The 8,103-nt window shown below is 37.6% G+C and overlaps 1 pseudogene; it reads right to left on the bottom strand.

Annotated features, from left to right (window-relative positions):
- Positions 1-1,649: 1,649 nt before the first annotated feature.
- LOC145129614 (glycosyltransferase family 92 protein RCOM_0530710 pseudogene) lies at positions 1,650-3,613 on the bottom strand (annotated as a pseudogene).
- Positions 3,614-8,103: the final 4,490 nt, after the last annotated feature.

The raw sequence follows: 8,103 nt of genomic DNA, 5'->3' as shown, positions 1-8,103 counted from the left end.
AATACCTATTCTCAGCTTCCCCAACCCATCTACCCCCTTCACTTCCAAACCCACATACTATTGTTACCGGAGATAAAAGAGTAACCCAAAACATACACACACACACATACACATATGTGTTCTGATGTGATATCGAGATAAAGGGCAAGTGAGATGGAGATGTAGCACGATACCGAGAGAGAAATAGGTTGAGAGAGACAGACTTGATGAAAAGGAAAAAGGAGAATGGAGGAAATGGGTGCATGAGATGGAGATGTAGCACGAGAAGAGAGAGAAATACTTGATTTCGATTTTGGTTTTGAGTTTCCTCCTTCTTCATCGTCCTCAAATCCAAAAATTGAAACTGATGTAGGTTTTGATTTTGATTTTGAGTTTCGTATCAGGTTAGGTTTGATTTTATTTCGATGGATTTGTCTTGGACTTGATTTCAATCGACTACTTGTTTCGATTTTGAAGATGAAGATAGGTTAAGACTTCGATTGCAGTGAGATGTCTTGAACTCATGATTTCGATTGCTTCTGGGTGTCATTTGTGTTGATTAAATCTCGTCGGTATTTCAAGGTTTCGAAGATTGAATTGTTGTTTCGATGGTGATGGTTATGGTTCAGAGAAATAACTTTCGATTGGAGCAGTGGATGGATCGATTTGATTATTGGGTTTCACCAAGAAGCAGATAGATTGAAATTGGTAGCTTCGATGGTCGTTGGTGTTCTTAAGGCCGAGGGAGAGAACGAAGATAGGGATGGTGGTTTGGGGTCCGATTTTGGTTCACTGATTTAGGGTTTTGGATGGTTATCGGGAATATGTGAGAAGAGGGAGACGAAGGTAGAAGAAATATGGGGAAAGGGAAGGGGAAGGTGTTTGCGGTGATACGTTGTGGTGTCGGAGGTGGTGACGCTAATATGTGGTGGTGCCGGAGGAGCCGGCGGTGTTAGGTGGTGGTGCTGTCGAATCTTGTTGTAGAAATAGGGACCGAACGGGAGGGGGTGGATAATTTGTTTATCCTTGTTTTATTATTATATATATTTTAATTTAAACTGATAAATAAATAAATAAAATTAAAAAAGAAATAACTAAGAGCAAAATTGTCTTTTCATGTTAATATGGATGATGCGTGTACGTTTAAAACAAACAAATGATCGTCCGAGTTAATTTTTAAAAATAGGGACTGAACGTACACGAAGGACTATTGGTTTAATTTGCCCAAATGAAATCTATAATCCTTGCCCTTTGATGCCCCCTTCAAACAGAGAATATAATGGAATTTAGAGGATTTTGTCAAACTAAAAACAAAAATTTACATTCCAATTCCTTTAAATCGTTTCGAAACATACCCTTAAAATTTAATGTAAATTTCGAAACACAGAATGTAATGTGAATTTTACCAGGAATTTACATTCCAATTCCTTAAAATTTAGAGTATTTTACCATGATGCTTTGAACAAATTTTAGTTCAAATTTTAAACTTTTTATCAATGACAAGTAAAATGATTCCGTGTTTCTCAAATTGAAGATTCCAACAGAATCCAACAGGACAGGAATTGAAGATTCCATTTCATTATTGGGTTGTCTATTGTCTATTAGACTCAATTCAATTCCTCCATTTTTTTTTAAAATGTAATTCACAATCAAACAAAAGAATATACATGTGAACAATAATAAATCAATCCGTATATTAATTACTGTATATGTTATATATCTATACCCCCCAAATATCTACCCCTAGACAAAACATTATCCAAATTAGCCAACACAACATCCCTCAAACCGGTATCCCAAACCTCACAAAATCTCAACCTCCAATCCGCCGGTTCAATCGGTTCAGTCCCCAAACCGGGGGCTCGATCTCTCGACCCTTCATTCTGGCTATCTTTCCAATCAGCCACATAAGTCGCAACTCTCCGATAAAACTTCGCCCTAAAAACCTCCCAAACTTGATACTTATAATGATTTATCACTGCTGTATTTTGACCCACATCAAGAAAGCTAAACCCTTCCCTTAAATGGAAATGGTGCACCACATTCATCAATGTCGTGTCCAACACCTCCGGTCTCACAATCGACTTATGCCGTTCAGGCCTCTGTAATCTGCAAGTGTACCCCACCGTTACGCCGTTCTTGGGCGGCGAACGTAACCCCGATGGCCCAAAGCTATGGCAACGCGTTCTTAGTTCTCCGATTGATGGCGATGAAGTGTAGTTTGATACTAGGGTTCTTAAAGCGCCATGTCCGGGGAGATTCGGGAAGTAGTAGAACTCGTCGACGTCCATGAAGGAAACCCAATTACATTCGTTTTTGGCTTTTATTGCGCAGTGGGAAAATCCTGCTTCTTGAGTTTTGATCCATGGCCAAACATGGCGGCTGACGTTGAAACCCTCGAGATCGAGCTTGTTTATCACCGATTCTATCCCGTCGTCGCTGTTGTTATCGTAGATAAACCATTTTTGAACTCCGAGCCATGAATGATAAGTTATCCATTCGCGAATTGAATCGGCTTGGTTCCATAGCATCGTGCAGACGCAAAGGTCGTGTTTTGGAGTGTTTTTCTCGAATTTCGAGCTTGATAATTTCGCGACCGATGGAACAAAAATTGTTCGGTGGTGGTGGTTTCTCATCGGGAGTTGGAAACTGACGGTGGCTCGAATTCCCTGAGATTTTTCCGGGTGGATTTCGAGGGATTTAGGCAACGCACACCTTACGACTTCCTGAGCGGCGGTTAGTGCTTTTGAGGCTAGAATGTAATTCTGATTCCCGAACCCGAAATGACATCGGAATCGATTCGGGTCGGATGCTTTATCCTGTCTATGACTGATTCCTTTCACGAACACCACCGCCGTGTTCCCGTCCAACACCGCCTCGTATGCTAAATTCTCCCAAGAATTCATTGCTACCACCGTCGTATCAGCGACCGTGATCGCGCCCCGGCTTCGGAGAGTGACGACGGATGAGAAATTCGTCGGACGAAGCGGACACCGAACAAGCCACTGGATGTCGTTGTATTCATCCACCGATAACACTGCCACACCCTTTTCCTCCTCCTCCTCTGTATAATTATTTCTGTAAATACATTCCAATCCTTTACCATTTCCGACAAGGTTCCAACTTCCAATTCCGATTCCGGAAAGTAATATTAAAATATGATCAGGGAACAGAACTCTATCGTCTATCTTAAACCGAGTCAACTCACCGGAGAATAGTCGGTGAATTGAAGATGATGTTGATGATCCGGGAAGCACGACTAGATGGTGAAACGACGGCGTGTTTCGCCGGAAAAGGATAAAGAAGAAAGCGAAGAAGGAGAAGAAATAAAGCAGAGATCTTAGTGAAAAGAAATGATGGGTGGGTTTTAGAGAACGCTTTCTCTTCCGCCGTTGGTCGGAAGAATCCATTAACGGTTTGTAGTTTGGATCTGGTGTGTTTATGTGGCCGACAGAGTATGGCCGGTCCTCTGGTTCGGCGGTTTTATATGCAGAGTTTGGTCTGTGTCTTTATGTCAGAGAGAGAGAGAGGGGGAGATGTGGGTGTTGTACGTTTTGCAGTGGGAGTTGTACTTAGGGGTTCAGTGAAGGAATATTAGAAGAAATGAGCTGCAAGGTCTCTTTATGACGCGTAAAGAATGGCCTTCAATCATTTTTGAACGTGGGGAGGAACAATTGGTGCTTGACACATGTCGATTTGTATTTTTGTGTTATTTTTAATTCAATTTTAGGCTGCTAAATAATTTCAACTTTGTCGACTTCGATGTTTGAGCATATTAAAATGATAGAATAATGACTCAAAATAAAATTTTAATATTAATTAGAGGCACATTGGTGTTGATTTTGGTGTCATCCCATTATTGTATTATAATTGTATATAATTGTGTTGACTCATTTTACTAAAAACATAATTTAACTATTCCTGACAATGGAAACAATAAAACAGAACATTATAATTTAGTTTTTGATGTGTTCACTTAATTTTTTGCAACAAACTAAGCCATAAATGGTGTTTATGCTACTGAGAGTATCTAGCATGCCATCGGTGTATGTCTCTTTCCACCTTATGATCACCTTTACATCACTCCGTTCTTGGTGTGGTCTCTACGCATCAACGACATCCTTGCATATGAGAGAGAGAAGTGTTGGAGGTTGTGGTTTATGACACACTTCGCCACATAGTGTAGCTTTAACACACGTTGGAGGCAGGTTGGTGTGCATGGTGTGGTCCTCGCCGCCTTACCACCACGTCGAAGGCGTAAAGGATGTTCCAGATAGCCTTATATGTTTATTTCGATTTAATGATCAAGAGGATGATAAAGACTCAAGCTAGAATCCATCTATCGTAGTTGCACGGTTGCACCTCAAAGTATATAATCTTTAAGCAATAACTTTTTTCGGAAGGCTAGAACTCCTTTTGTTTTGGCTTCTTCGAAATCTTAGATAACAAAAAACCAAAGCTCTAACTTCCAGGCTGTTGGAAAAATTGGTTTAACCAATTTTTAAAATGGGGTTTTCCTATTTTCAACATGAATTTCCTACCTTAAAACATTATTCAAATGAATATAAGGTTATATAGTTTTGCTCTCCTCCGTAATACCTTGGTTTTGGTATATTACACGTCCAAAACGGATTTAAGGTGAATGAGAACTTAATTATTAAAGTGAGGCAGTTGGATGAAGTTAATAAAAATGTTTAATGAGTTTTAGTTCATCACACACATATGAGAGAATGAAAAGAAAGCGAGTATATAAGTATAAAAGCTTCTTAGCCTTCCAAGACTTTAAAACACAGATGCTCTATCTCTTCTATTCACAAGCTTGGGAGGGTGGGCAGGTGTTGCAAATGCCAACAAAAATGGATTGGTTCACTAAACTAATTATATCGTTAACGTAAATCATAACCTTCCATAATGTATTTATATCTTATTGCAAATCAAAGTCCTTCACTTTAATTAGTTTCTAATTCAATTATATTAATGATGAATAACAAACTACTAGCTCGATTTAAATAGTTTCTAATTAAATCATCATATTAGTGATGAATAATAAATTAGTTTATTTATTCATTGTTCTTTGCCAATTTGGACTTAGACCGTACTTTGTGTGTAACTCAATGATAATATGCAACATTTGTAATGATAATATTTGTAATGATAATATTTGTAATGATAATAATAAATTAGTCTATTTATTCATTGTTCTTTGCCAATTTGGACTTAGACTGTACTTTGTGTGTAACTCAATAGACATACGCAACATTTGTAATGATAATATTTGTTGTGTTAGTGAATATATCTCCAACAAACTCTCACTTTCCATGATATAATAACTATATAGTAGCACTGACAATGATTTACATTTATAGAAATACATCATTTCCCTATAGTCAACATAGACTATCCCATCCATGACAAGTACCGATTCCAAAATTAGGTGTGAAACAACCTTATAAGCAAGTGATCAAATATCCATTTGTTCTTATTATCCATATGAACGCGATACATAGAATAATACCAATCTCAAAACGTTCAATATTCTGCAAAATTGATCCAAGATCAATCCAATCTTAGCACAACCATGTATCTAGCGTTATTGACAATCCAATCTGTACGACTGCCCATTATGGACAATAATTATGAGTCAATAATCTTATATATCTCCATTTTAAGAAAATAAGATATTAACTTTTAAAATTATTTGTGAAGTGATCTTTAAAGTAATCTCTAGGTGCATGTTTCTCTAATAATCGATTTGTATCAAGTACATGTGAGTATAATCGCATCTCTATACAATATCCATCTTTATGGACAATCAACTAGTACCTCACATCAGTTTTAATTTTATAACGTCCTATCCCGAATCGTTTCCTATTACGGAGTGGTGACCAAAGATCGGGTATTATCAGGCTTAAGACCTTTGAGGAAATGAGATTTGGACCCATTCGGATGTGGGTAATGTAATTTGGATGATCTGGAGTTCGGTTTGTGTTTTGGAGCCAAAGGGTATTTTGGTAAAGTGTTAGATCGGGCTTTTATGGAAATTCGATTTTTGTTCAGAAAATTTTAAGGCAAGTATGAGTTGATAAAAGCGTAGACCTTCTCGTTACCTTTTCATGAATCTAAGGATCGTCGAAATCAGATTTATAATGAAGAAGTTACGACCTTTAGAGGAGTATAGGGTTAAAGGATAACCCTAGTACGCTGGGCGTACATAGGAAGTACGCAGGGCGTACTAGTGCAAATTTCAGTACGCGGGGCGTATACTAGTGTACGCTTAGTGTACTAAGAGGGTTTGATCGCGAGACCGAGGCCTCGTACGCTGGGTGTACGAGGATTACGCTGGGTGTGCGAGGGTTTAATGAAACCCTAGTTTTGAGATGTTGCACCCTATTTAAGCTCATTACGTCCCTAGGACTGGCCTCCTTACCAGCCTCCCCACCTCCTAAAACCTAAATTTAGACCCTTAGCCTCCATTGTTGTGTCTTTGAGATCTTGAGGAAAAATTGGTGCTTATTTTGCTCATTTTGAAGAGATTGAAGAAAATTGAAGGTGCATTGCTTAGTGTGAAGCTTAGAGATCCATAATCATCACTCATCTTGCATGCCTTTTGAGGTATCAAGTTCATACCTTGTCTTCTCCTTGCTTAGATCTCTTCATATTATGGTTTTATGCTTTTTGTCCCCTTTTGGTTGGTCTTGATGGGTTGAGGCCGTTTTAGAAGCTAAGTCTGTTAGGGTGCAAAGTGCTCTTTAGATGTGGAGTGTAGGCTTACCCTCTTGTATTGTGTAATGAGTTGTCTTTCCTATAAATAGGAAGTGAGTGACACTCATTTATGGAATGAACTTTGGAGAGATTAGATTAGTGAGAGCATTTTTACATTACCCACCTTGTAATACTCACTTGATCTAATGAGGGCTTAACTGGATTATTTACTCCTTGTGTTCATGTTTCTTGAATGATTCACTAGATCTTATCAATTCCACACATGTCATCATAATTAGGACCGCTACAATTAGTATCAGAGCGGGTGTTCTTGAAGCTCTCAATAATTGATCCATGATGACTACATAATTGTCACACCCCCGGACCAGACGGCAGAAACGTCCGGAGGCGGGTGACTTCATTGTGCAGTATCATAGCAATTGAATATAAATGAAACATAGCAAATCCAAACATCATACATCAATATATCAAACTTACATTGTTCTACATCATGTTTATGTTTTTGAATTACACAAAAGAAACAATTATTAGTAAGTTCCAAAATACATCAAAATAATTCAGCATCCGCGACTCACAAACCTGCTTACTGATTTCCCGAGAATACAAGTCGTTTGAAAAGCGTCAACATAAAATATGTTGGTGAGTTCATAATCATTTTGTATAAAAATCTGTGTTAGTTGGAAAAACCAGAAAATCCAATATTTTCTTGTCAAAATAGTTGTAAGTTTCATTTTCAATCAAGTATAGTTGCTTGTGTGTGTTAGTTTACCGTTTTCGAAATCATATACAATCGTTTTCCCCAGAAAATCCAATATTTTCTGATGTGTAAAATAGTAGTGTTAAAACCCTAATACTTGTGTGGTAAAAGCTTCGTTTAAAGTATCCAAACAATCGTTGCTATAGTCGAAATGTGTAACTTATGTTTATTTCTAAACAATTCACTGTTATATTCTAAGTGAGTCATTCTAACCATACTAATATGACGGAGGCCTGTATTGGCGTTTCTCAGGCGCCCGAGTTCGTTTAAAGACATTTGTCACCCTAGACTGGCCGGTCTAGCTGTAGCGAACAACGAAGGTGCGGGGTGTCAACCCCGTATAGATCTATACACAAATTCCCGCTCTCCCTCCAGGAGACTCTGGTTATAACTCTTTACAGGACTTTAGACGTACACTAATATATATATATATATATATATATATATATATATATATATATATATATATATATATATATATATATATATATATATATATATATATATATATATATATACTGTGGAGATTCGTCTGACTAGAATACTAACAGTTTTTTGAGAAAATCGTGAAAATCCATTATTTATTAAATAAATAACATTAGTTGTACTCATGACTAGATCTATCGTTTTCATTTATTGAGGAT

The sequence above is a fragment of the Lactuca virosa genome, chromosome 8, assembly GCF_052849685.1.
Source record: "Lactuca virosa cultivar CGN04683 chromosome 8, Lactuca_virosa_CGN04683_v6, whole genome shotgun sequence".
NCBI lineage: Eukaryota > Viridiplantae > Streptophyta > Magnoliopsida > Asterales > Asteraceae > Lactuca > Lactuca virosa.
This window is presented reverse-complemented; position numbering and strand designations above follow the sequence as displayed.